This window comes from Ornithodoros turicata, chromosome 10 (genome assembly GCF_037126465.1).
Source record: "Ornithodoros turicata isolate Travis chromosome 10, ASM3712646v1, whole genome shotgun sequence".
In the NCBI taxonomy this organism is placed as follows: domain Eukaryota; kingdom Metazoa; phylum Arthropoda; class Arachnida; order Ixodida; family Argasidae; genus Ornithodoros; species Ornithodoros turicata.
The window spans coordinates 12,460,153-12,473,121 of NC_088210.1; the positions used below are offsets into that span (position 1 = coordinate 12,460,153).

The following is a 12,969-nucleotide window of genomic DNA, read 5'->3' on the forward strand; positions in this document are numbered from 1 at the left end:
ATGAAATGACCAACTCGCTCGTTTGACTTGCATGTGGACTCTAAAGCAGTGCGAGCGCGAACTATAGACGTTGACCAGCGGCATGGCCAAACGGGTTAAGGCGTCCTCCGTTCGTTGGTGGTGGTCAAGGTTGTGCTGAGGGCTGGGAGGTTGTGGGTTCGAATCCTACCACCACAAACCCAGGAAAAAAAAAACCTCAGACAGCACCGGCTGTGCTGTCTCAGGTTTTTTTCCCCTGGATTTTCCGGAGACTTTCCAGACGAATGTCGGCACAGTTCCCCGTGAAGTCGGCCCAGGATGCATACTAACGCCCCATTTCCCCCACTCCTTCCTTGCTGTCCTCTCTCCATCTGTACACGTCTGTACGCTGCTCATAGCCACAGTTGCTTCGCGGCGCTAACACGGAATCAAAAAAAAAAAAAGTGGGCGTTTTGGGGCACCTTTATGCTGTTCCATTTCTGTTATATCAGTGATCACAGAGACAGTATTAAACGCATTGAGTACCATTGATTTGTCATTGTTGTTTCTTCTCTTTCTTGCGTTCAGTCGAAGCACTTCTTCCATGTCCGAAGTCCAGATACCATCCACTTGTGGTTCTTCATCATCGTCATCACCTTCATCGTGTTGGGTAATTATCGGCCGTCCACTTGTGGATTTCGTTGCAAGCCTTCTTGAGGACATGAGGCATAAACTGGGCAGAGCAAAGCGACGAGTTTTGTGGTGCCGGAAGGAGCTGGACAAGGCCAGACATGAACTTTATCATGAAGTCCCACAAGCATCGCTTTATGATCTGCGAAGTGGCAGTAATGTATTTAACTGCATTTATGGCGGTCGACACACGTTTTGCGACTTGTTGACACTGATCCAGAGGGAGTTGCTAACCGAAGGCCTATACTCTCCGCTCAAGGCCTACTGATTCGCTCTCCGCCTTCTCCTATAGCGCGCCGTAGACATTACAACAGACGGCGCCTTTTTTGCACAATGAGCCTTCGAATGCTGAGGCATTATAAAATCATCATCAAAATACAGCTTGGCGCCCTCGTGGTGTCCACCGACACTCACTCCCAGATGTTCGCGCGATAGACAAGCATGATATCTTTCCTCCAGTCTTATCGAGCGGCTTTTCAGTTTTCGAATCCGAATCGGACGGCGTTCGCTAGTCATTGTAATCGCTTCGCTGTTTGGCCAATATGTATAGCTTTAGTAACATACTCCATTAAATCATAAAACTCCCATCACGTATAGCCACAACTGTACAGTAGTCCCTATATACATGGTACCTATACAGTGAACCCTCGTTATTGTGACCATGGTCGTTCCCGAAAAAATTTGTCATAATGCTGAATTGTCATATTAACGGGAGGATTTGCACAGGTTTCACTGCATTGTTCCCCAGGAGTATGGTCGTAAAGCGCGTATGTCAGATTATCGGGGGTCATATTAACGAGGGTACACTGTACAGGGTGGCGACCTATGAGAGTTTACCCGTGCCGCTATGCAGAGCTCAGCAATTAATGCAGGTGGAGCCACGTGGTGTCTATAACATCTGGATTCAGTCCCGTTAAATTCCAAACCGATTGAACATCGCAAGGCAGAATTATAATGCGAAATGTGCGAACACAGCGATCAAGACAATCGGAGTGACGTGTTGCGAAGAGCAGATGAGGGTGCGTTCCTAAACCTGCTCCCGAGTCGGGTAGACCACGTGACACGGTTGCAACACGTGACCCTAGAATAGCTAACCGGTCGAGTACGTTTGGTAACGCACGTTACGCTCTCGCCTGCTCTCATCGAGTAAGCATGAGGGGAAGCGACTTTTTTTTTTCGGATATGATAGGTGGGAAGACGTCATGGACCTCCTAAAGGATGGCTACATCCCCTACACTCTAAGAAAAAAATGAGTAAAACGGGGAGTAATTGCAGCTTCTACTCCCCTAGTCTGCAATTACTCCCAATTTTAGTCCCCTAACCCAACATTTAGTCCCGACATTTACTCCCCAGGACTGCAAATTGTCACTAAACTCCGCGAATGGTCTCCTGAATGCAACAGTCTACGTAAATATGTGCCCTTGGTCAATTTGAACGACATAAGGCTGTATAACTCAGACAACGTAGCAATTTTCCAGCCACACAGAGTAAGAAACAGTTAGCGCATCTTTCTTCGCAAATTGTGCCCTAGTATGGCGCAATATTTTATATCACTCGATATATCACCGTTGACGGTTTGCTTCAAAGTATTTTCATGCATGCGCACCAATTATGTATCTGGGACTCTTACAACAGCGCGTGAAATGCGATCTTCACTCTGTGACATTCATTTACTCCCGTGCATTTACTCCCGAAAGGGACTATTTTTTGTGGCAATGCAATTACTCCCCAAAAGGAGTAAAAGTACTCATTTTTTTCTTAGAGTGTAGCAGCACAACATCTTGCCGCAATATCGGCCATTATTGGTGCAATACTGGGCCGGTATTGTCGATATTGGACTAATATTGGCCCAAGATGATGTGCTACTTGGCTCGTTTGTAAAAAAATCACGTAACGCGATAACGCCAATCCGATCACGTAACGCGATAAAGCCAATCCTGTCCCAAAGACAAAGCCAAAGCTATCGAATCCCGATTGAAAATATCGTAGCAACATTTAGTGAAAATACGGAATCGACGATTCTTTTTCTGCAGCTTAGGAAGCATGACACTAAAAAAAGAAATAGTACAACATGACGCGCATTATGCTTGGATGACTACATAACTGATGCGCATGGAATATGAAACACATATGCAAAGCGCAAAATGCACGCCTGAGCCAGGCAAAAAGTAAAACTTACTCTGGGCACTGCGGAAGTGAATCTCGCTTTGTTTCACTTTCAAAAACCAAGTCGCAAAACGCGCGTTGAGACATGTCTGCTAGCTTTCTTGCTTTCGAATTGTGTTATGATGGGCCATCTCACGACATGGTGGTCCTGTCCTGGAGGGATTAGGCATTGGAAAGCTATTCCCGTGCGGTATACGCTGGCCCAGTTTCGTATCCCAGTTTCCCGAAAAAGAGGAGACTCGGCTGGAGTGACGTCACTACTCGAACTACTGACATCAAACTACAACAGGTTTTGAGACCCAGGTGACGTCATCAGGTAATTCAACCCGGTTTGGAAACACCGCTTCCAGTAGCACCCTATACTTCCAAGTTAACTTGAGTACACTGTTAGAAAAATTTATACCTTTTGGGGTATAAACGGCTTGTCCCAGGGCGTGTACCTTTTGAGGTATAAACGCTATACCTTCCTCAAGGTATACTATCTTTATACCTCCCTGAAGGCATATTATTTGCACCTTAGGGTATAAACATATACCTCCTAGAGGGTATAGTTTTAAGGGCTTTGTGGTGTAATTGAAGAAAACGGTAATATTCGATTTGTTTCAGCGTCATATCCGAGTGGCGGCTTCCCAGTCCCAGCGCAGCTTTCCACAAATATCGGAAAAAAAGGACCAAAGGAACGATAACAAAAAAGAAAATACCTGGAGACACTCGCGCACAAACTCACAAAGCATGGATGTGAATCGGAGAGGAAAGAAATTAAGTAACAATTAGCATTACATTGGAAACCAAGAAGCAACACCAACAAATATTAGGAAAAATATTTCCAGGAGCAGTTGGCATTTGCTGGAGAACTGATACATATACAACATCTCGCGGCTACACATGGTGGAGACCATCCTTCGCGCGGAAAGCAACTTAAGAAGTGAGGGCGTACAAATTTATATATTTTGGGATCAAATAATTGGCTTCCAGATGTCACTACCCAATATGATTAGAATCCTACTGTATTACTGACTATGTTTTTAAATTAACTTATTGTCTAACTGAGATGATATAGTCGCCGTCACAAATTAATGTGATCCCAGATGTTGTGGGAGAAAAGGTATACAAAACGCTGAAGGTATAAACGTAATATAGAAGTACTTTTTTATACCCTCAGCTGCCGTGGAAGGTATAGAATCAGTGATCTATACCTTACACATGGTTTAAACAGGGTATAGACAGTGGTGATGAGGTATAAATGTCGTACTCTAGACCTTATTTATACCTTTTTTCAATACCTTTTATATACCTTTTCTTCTAACAGTGTAGGTGTAGGAGTTCAATATAGAAGCGATGCATCACTGAAGCGGCTGGTATTGCACAACACTTCAACGCGATCCCAGCCATAGAAGATTATGATCCCAGCGGCTTCAGCATTGTGCACCACTTTGCCGTCTGAAGAGGGGGGACCTCCATATTGCCGGTTGCGAAATCCCTGCTCTCTGACAAGGAAAATCTAGGAAAGTGCTCCATTGCTTCGTAAGATGATATGCAGTGTTTGAAAACACGACACCACTATTTAAGCACTCATATTCGCGGGTTTTCGCTCTCTGTTCAGGTCGTTTTAGCGAACGAAAGCCACATTTTAGCGGCCGTTAGGCTTAGCAGGGCGGGCACGACGGAACAGCACATACGTTAGTTGATTATTTGGTTAGCCCAAGTTCAGTGGCGTATCTAGAGCTACCTGCGGCCATGGCAACATGGTTAACATGATGTCCTTGGGGATGCGTTTTCGTGTTGTCCGCACTAGGTTTCACACTATAACCTCTCTAATGGCGGGTGCTTTAGATCATTTATGAAAGTGCCAGGTTGAGTACCCGACCTGGCACATTCACATCCGACCACAAAATAGCGCCCCTGTTCACCTGGCGCCCATGGCACCTGTCCACACCTGCCACACCCTAGATACGCCACTGCCCAAGTTCGGTGTTTGCATTTCTATGTCCAGGTTAGTCTAAGTTCGCTGTTGGCAGTTTCCCGCGCGCGACTGTGCATTTTATAGTCAGATAACATTTATTTACGGTACTCTATTTTGCAACGGGGATTTCGATCACATTATTTCGAGGTACACCCTCTGGGGAGCAAAGTATCAACTATTCTACCACATTCATAGCTTTATACCTTAGATAACACAATGTTCTACCCGCACTGAGTAAATGTTGAGCACGGCGCGCTACGGGTAAGCTTCGATAGGTTACTATACCCTGCCTGACTAAGTGTTGGATGAGGCATGTTTCCTGGCTGTGTATGGCATACCCGCCTTGCTGTTGACTATATTATCCCAGGTTTGTCTTACGTAAGAAAGTCCCACACAGATGAATGCCTCACAGCTGCTGCTGCTCATTCACGTGCGTAATGGCTCCACTAGGTCCTTTGCAACGTCTCCATGCAAGCGTTACATGCGCAACGTGCACTGTCAATAACTTTTGCTTCCCGTTATTTTTTATTTTTTTTTTCAAATGCGCAATGTTGGGAAAGCGGACTCTTCAAATGGAATTGTGGGGGATGCGGAGCACGAACGATACTATACAGCCCGCCGCTGTTTACAGTCGGAGTTGGCAGCAGTGGACGACGACCAGCGCTACAGCGTCGTCAAAATTCTAGGACCGTGGCACCGACGTGGCAGTCAAATAATGTCCCGCGTCAAATATTTCCCCGGACATCGAAGCAGCGCCACTAAGCTCTAATCCTCAGGGACGTCAGTGAGGCAAAGTGAAACTTGTCCGGCTTCGTTGCTTTATACTTTCCCACCCTCGTGCGACAGTGATTTTACACCATTTCTTTATTCCTTTCCATTTTTGTCTTTATTTCTTCTTTCACATTTCAGTTCTTCTCCTTCGCTTCTGTGTTAATCCCAAGCGGTCGCTGAGCGGGCAACTCCCCAACGACATCGAATGTCTTTTGGACGTACGAATAACGTCCTAACGAACTCGTATATTCAGAGGATATTAGGCGTTGTTGGTTGCTGAATATGACTAAAGCCCCGTCAACGTTTCCCTCATGGTCGACTGTAGTGCAGGAAAACTAGACGTGTTAGCTTACCCTTACCCCCCTTCTTATCCCTTCCTCGAGCAACGCGCCACCAATCTAGCCAGGCAGACCGCTCGAATCCCTACGTCCCCCACACGTCCACGTTTAGTGCTATGGAGTAGAGGAATTCATATTTGTGGAACGATTTTCATGAAAAGATGGCTAAGCAGCAAGCGAGCAGGTGAAGCTGATGCATAATGTAAAACGCTAGGGAACACGAACAGAAGGGGAAGACTTCGTGTTCCCTGTAGTCTCGGGGTCTTACATTATGCAACGATTTTCACATTTTTCTTGAAACATCCGTCCAGTCCCATACGACCGAGAACCCAACTGTAGTCATGCAGTTACATTTAAAATGGTTAGTGCTCCAATAAAAAGAAGCAAAACAACGCAGTCGGGGTGAACGAACGGAAGCGGTATCATCACTCCGTACACCATCGATGCACCAATGCGAAATGCAATGTATAGTGAAACATGTCACATCCGAGTGCGCGTATTAAAATGAATACGTCACCTGGGAGAACGGGATCGCTATACGTTGATAAAGGATACTGCGAGAGGCGTTCCCTTTGGGTACACGGATGAAAAATGAGCCTTCAAAAGTAACGGCTGCTCTCAGCGGGCCCTCTCAGCGTCGAACACGATCCAATCGGCCGAGATGTTTTAATTTCAAACGCGCCCAAAACACCGTCATTTTGTTCCTTTCCGAAGTAACGGCAAATTATATCAACTCATGCTCCGTCGCCATGCTTTTGCGTATGTATTCCTTTCTTTGCGCTACATCGCAATTCCGTTATTTGCGTTCGCCTGCACCGGAGTTATGTCGCTCAGTCTGTCTTCTCGCTGGATTGAATTTTGCTTCTTGAAATGTCTCGCGTTGACTTAAAGGAGGTAAGAACTCCTATCTGCAGGTATGCAGTTCCTGATGCAATGGGTATAATATTGTTCTTCTACGCTTCGTAATTCTAGTCACCCAATTTATTGTTCAATATTTCTCCTTCATAACGTGTGCAGCGTTAATACAAAAAACGCACTTTTTCCCGGATACGGGCGAATAGACCATCCAGATACCTCTATCCATTGTTACGTCATTTGAAGAATTGTAGCAACCAATCGGACACCAACGCGGAGGTAAACATAACACTCTGCTCTACACACTTAGAAATGAACTTCACCACACAGCACGCTCCTTGCCATCCATCACCCCGAATGACAACGTTCTCCCTCCCTGATTTGTTGAAAACGGGAGGCGGAGCCTATTTTATGGTCATAATGCCGTACATAATGATTTAATAGGCTCCGCCTCCCGTTATCAACAAATCAGGAGCGATAACGTTGTCATTGTGGATGATGGTTGGCTGGCAGCGTGCTATATGTGGTGAAGATACGGACCTATCAGATTCATCTATACAAAAAGGTGTCAGAGCCAACAAGTTATAGTCGCCGTTTGGAGCCGACACAGTCGGCGCCCTAGCTTGGTAGAGTTCATAGCCCCTTTAATCTACACTCTTAAAAATGAACTTCACCGCATAGCACGCTCTTAGCCAACCATTATCTCGAATGATATCGTTATCTGCCCCGATTTGTTGAAAACAGGGGGTGTACGCCTTTTCTGTGACAATTATGAACAGCATAAGTGTCACAGAAATGGCGTGCGCCCCCCGTTTTCAACAAATCAGGGCAGATAACGATATCATTCGAGATAATGGTTGGCTAGGAGCGTGCTACGCGGTGAAGTTCATTTTTAAGAGTGTACGTCAAGCCATGCACACCCGCAAGTAACGTGAGAAGCAAGTACTATACCAGTAGCGTACAAAGGAAGAAGTTGGAAAGGGATGCAAGGCCTTCGTCTTCTTGCGGAGTACTCGTCGTTCTTCGTCTTCGTCTTTTTGGGATTCGTCATGTATAGTTGCAGCAAAGGCCGTTCCATCACTCACTGACGTGCTCGAGTTGCGAGTAAAGCTCCAATAGAATATATGAAGTGTAGAGGCCGTATGGTCGGCACATGGACGAAGCCCAACTCCGTAAGCCTAACTCTCGTTGACCGCCTATAGTAATTTGTATGGCAAGTGAGCTTTTGTTGGCTATTAGGGATCGGGATGTCAACGAGCAATACATCAAGGGTCACGCGTCGCTCGCAGCACTGGCTTCATTTGTCAACGTGACGGTGGCACGACGCGGTTTCCTCCTCCATGGGATTAAGGGCATTCCGCGTACAAGGCTTTCCGGTATTTGGTAAAAACGCTTCCTCATTTATCTTCGTATGCAACGCCAGCGCGCAGATACAATCAATCCATCAGATGCAGAGCTTGGTGCGAATGCAGGATCGACTCTAATTTATCAGCCTTATATGTACTGCTTCCCCGGTGTTGTATAGTCCTCTGGCGTGCGCATTTGCTGCCAAAGCGTTATCCGCCATATGGGTGCTTGAATTTAGGGAGTAACACTTATCCAGTTCCCGATTAAAGATACACGCTCTGAGCGTTATGCAACGACCCTATGACTTTCGTTTTCTTTCCTTTTTTCGTTTTCTTCCTATCTTTTCGTCCCTTTTCCTTTTCCGTTCCTCTCTACGAAAGTAATAGCAAGTCGGCCTTTGCCTGACTAACCTTTCCTTGTTTTTTTTTCCTCAATAAACATATCCCCCCCCCATGACTTGTGCCATGCGCGGTACATGCGTGATTACTGTCACACGCCCCCATAGCCACAATTGCACTCATAAAAATGAACGTCACCACATAGCACGCTCCTAGCCGACCGACATCCAATATCCAACCAGACGTGGAGAAGTGACTGAGGCCACTGACGTATACGTCTTCTTTGACGTCAGCGGCCTCAGTCGCGTGATTGAAATACAGCCCCACGAATCAATAACTTTAAACTACAACAAGAAATAAGAGATAAACTGATGTTCTGAGGCTGGGAACAACATAGAAGGGACAGATACAAACAAAGCCTCAAATTGCCTAAGAAATCAATAACAAGAATGCTGCTGCCAGCGACAACTGTACTCTTAGAAATGATGGTGGTGGTGGTGGTGATGATGAAATGGCTCGCCGTTGTCGGCCTCACAGATATGGGCAACGTACACGACTGACGCCCTGAGGAATGTGCGTCCTGGGCCGACTTCCAAGGGAACTGTGCCGACAAATGTCTGAAAGCGTCTGAGGAAAACCCAGGAAAAACCCCAGACAACACAGACGGTACTGGGATTCGAACCCGGGTACCTCCCTCTTAGAAAGGAACTTCACCACATAGCACGCTCCTATAGCCAACCAGCATCCCGAGTGACAACGTTCTTGCCCCTGATTTGCTGAAAACGGGAGGCGGAGCCTATTTTGTGCCTTGCATAATGATCGCGAAATAGGCTCCGCCTCCCGTTTTCAACAAATCAGGGGCGAGAACGTTGTCATTCGGGATGATGGTTGGCTAGGAGTGTGCTATGTGGTGAAGTTCATTTTTAACAACGGCGAGCCTATCCTGACATCACCCCCCCCCGTCATTTTTAAGAGTGTGCTTCTCGGTCATAACAACAACAACAACAAGAAAAATACATACGCTAACACACGTGTATATTAGGGCTATGTCTACGATGCTTAGGAAACCTATCTATGAAGTCGATACCACTAGTAAAAAATAAATTTAAAGATCAGAGTTGCTTTCGCGGCCACAGAAGCGGCGTGACGTCACTCCCTAAGCGGAGGTGTGAGAGGGTGGTTCTCAGAGGAGGAAAGGCGCCGTCCAGACGCCCCGTAACTTTATATGAGACGTCCGCGGCATTCCTACTCTGAAAGGTCGCGCCCTCGTTGGTTCTTAGGGAGTGACGTTTTTTCTTTTTTACAGAGTGGGCATTCCGGAATAAACTCAACATCCGGCGTCTGCTCTTGTCATATATTCCGTCTAACTACGCCAGTAGCAGTCAAACTATATGTCACTATTTCCCGTCGGATTTTCCGTGTTCAGTGGTCCAGGATGAATAAAAATGACATTATAGTTTCGATCAGGGAAGGGTAACGATCGAACGTGCTTTCGTTACCGTTTCCATTTTCGTTGCTGCTCTACTTTCGTTTCCGTTATCCGTTTCTGATACCAGCCTTTCAATGTAGTTTCTGTTGCGTTTCCGTTACTGTTTCTGGTAATGGAAAGGCTGTTACAGAGCTCCGGGAGGACAGCCCGTCCGGCTCTGTAAGCAACCTGTTTTGCCCAAGTGCTACTTCGGTGTCGCGCGTACACACTACACAAGTAATTTTACGTCGTTGGGGCGCGCACATCTTGCAAGATTTTTTCAAAACTGTAGGAACATGTCTTCATTCAGGGGGAGGGGGGAGAGGGGCAGCCGCCCCGGGCGGGTGCCAGGGAGGGTGCCATTTGTTGAAATACGGAGGCGGAGCCTATTTTACATTATGCACGTGCATAATGCACAAAATAGGCTCCGCCTCCCGTTTTCAACAAATCAGGGGCGAGAACGTTGTCATTCGGGATGATGGTTGGCTAGGAGCGTGCTTCTGTGGTGAAACTCATTTTTAAGAGCGTGCGCTTCTCAGTCCTCCTTTCAACGTGCTTCATATCATGCAATATGAATTTTTAAAATCTGAAATCTGAAAAATTACTAATTGTTATAATAAAAATAAAGGCGTTGTCACCCTGTTTGGCGTGGCACAAACTGCTTTGGAACGTGGTTCTCCGCGAGGAAGTTAAACACGGTGTTCCCGTTCCGACATATACCAGCAGACATCAATGAACTCACGGGTTCACACGAGTTCCACGAGTGGACAAAACTAAACCTCAACCCACCGCCATGGTGTCATCCATGTGACCATCGTCGTCTCGCAACCTAGAGCCTGCAACTGTCTTTATCTCCAGCTATTGTGACGCGGCACGGAGGGTCTAGCAGGTGACCCGCAAGAATGTGTTAGCCAAACCAGTTGATTCGGAGTAATGTGCTCCACGAGAGTCGCTGCTAAGGCGCATGCAGCTATGCAGCAGCTGACGTTTATATAACATAATCTGATCCATTTGCCGCATGAAATATTTATCGCGTCTTCTTTCCGCCTGCTCGACGGGACACATGAATATGAATGAGGGGAATCATCGCTGGCCAGCACGCTGGCTGTTCGTCCGGACGTCGCTCTCTGTGATGTATCCGTTCACTGGTTTTCTCTTTGTCAACGCGCACAGAGACAAATTGTCTGAACCACTTCTTTTGCAGCCGTCTCGATTTAGCCTGCATGTTTGTCGAACCTCTAAGTTACTGTACAGGCGTACGGTCCAATGGCGTGCGTGTAAGCGCGCCTTACGCTGCAGACGTTCTTAATGCGGAATAAATTCTAGATCGATTGCGCTGCTGCGTTTTGGAGCTCTCGATTTTGTCGATGAATTATTCTTATGAGGGGTTGCAAATTATTGCGGGAGATCATGGATGCGTATTCCACTTTATACGATGGTGGCGCAGTGAAATATTCCTGAGATCGTAGAGCCCACCACTCGCCATATAGTTGCTGTGGCAGAATAAATCGAGTCCCACAAGTGGAATGGGCGGTTCGTAGAGGATTATATACTGGACAACCCCGGAGAGAATAGTCAGCCCGTAGGTATCGAAGCTCACTATACCGTGCCGCGCTTCCTGTTTCGTTGCGCTACGCTACACATCCGCAGCTTTTGTGATTATTATAGCAGAACTTTGAAGACGTTGTGACGCTTTGATATACTCGTATATGGTTCATCACGCACGCATTGTACTTCAGGTCTGAGGTACTGAGAAGAAAAGAAAAAAGAAAAAGTATATCTGCTGATGCAACAAGGCGTGATGCTATAGCATTGCTGCTGATTTTCTGCTAGGACGTTAGGTGGATAAGTTAAAGTTGTATTGCCACGTTATATTAATTTTTCCTCAAACACACAACTTAAAGTTTCGCCAGTGCCCAGTCGCCCCTGAACCCATAACCACGTGGTCTGATACTGCGCCACGAGCGGCGCCGGCGGTGAGCTCACTGGTGAGTTCGCATGCTGCGCAACGTTTCGATGCTCCGCTCCCGGCTGCTCGCCGCATAGGCTGCTTCAGTGTGGTGCCCATGGCGCAACCTATCGCCGCTCTGCGCTACCAGTGATTTTTCGGTGAAATCGCACAGAAAATCATGTGGGAAACCGCAATAATGCTTCATAGTTGTTGTTTCTACACATTAAGAAAAAAAGGAGTACTTTTACTTCTTTTGGGGACTAAATGCATTGCCACAAAAAATAGTCCATTTCGGGAGTAAATGCACGGGAGTAAATAAATGTCACAGACTGGAGACTGCATTTCACGCGCTGTTGTAAGAGTCCCAGGTACATAATTCGTGTGCATGCATGAAAATACCTTGAAGGAAACCGTCAACCGTGATATATCGAGTGATACAAAATCTTGCGCCATACTAGGGCACAATTTGCGAAGAAAGATGCGCTAACTGTTTCTTACTCTGTGTGGCTGGAAAATTGCTACGTTGTCTGAGTTATACAGCCTTATGTCGTTCAAATTGACCAAGGGCACATATTTACGTTGACTGTTGCATTCAGGAGACCATTCGCGAAGTTTAGTGACAATTTGCAGCCCTGGGGAGTAAATGTCGCGTCTAAATGTCGGGTTAGGGGACTAAAATGGGAAGTAATTGCATACTATAGGGGAGTAGAAGCTGCAATTACTCCCCGTTTTACTCCTTTTTTTCTTAGAGTGTACTTGTCGGTGTGTTGCGAAATGCAAACTCTCTATCCTCTCGTTATCAAGCAATGGCGTCGTGTTCTGACGTCAAAACAGTGGGAGAGAGAGAGAGAAATACATGATGACGATGATATGGGGATGACTTCCGCTCAGCGGGAGCCTCGGCCATTCCTATTGGTTTTCCTATGCACGTGATCTCTTCCGCCAGTTGGATTTCTGCTGAGGACGGTAGGAATGTGGGTGAGATAAACATTGCTTCCAGCACCGTGTGTCGGAGATTTCTAGTGCACGTTCAGCATTTTAGGGAGTTTTAGTGACTCATTTTCACATGAACGAAACGACCGATTCGAGTGTCGTGCATTCGCATTACGAATCGGTGAACGAGT

General features: G+C 46.4%; 1 long non-coding RNA gene across 2 annotated transcripts in view; it reads left to right on the forward strand.

The window, feature by feature from the left end:
- Positions 1 to 12,969, forward strand: part of LOC135370105 (uncharacterized) — a 164,056-nt gene that overhangs the window by 110,585 nt on the left and 40,502 nt on the right. Inside the window, exon 3 of one of the 2 annotated variants that reach the window (XR_010415215.1) lies at positions 547 to 1,197. The exons of the other annotated variant lie outside the window; for it this stretch is intronic. This is a non-coding gene — a long non-coding RNA (uncharacterized LOC135370105). Of the gene's footprint in view, positions 1 to 546; positions 1,198 to 12,969 lie in introns of those variants that run through there. 2 annotated transcript variants of the gene reach the window in all.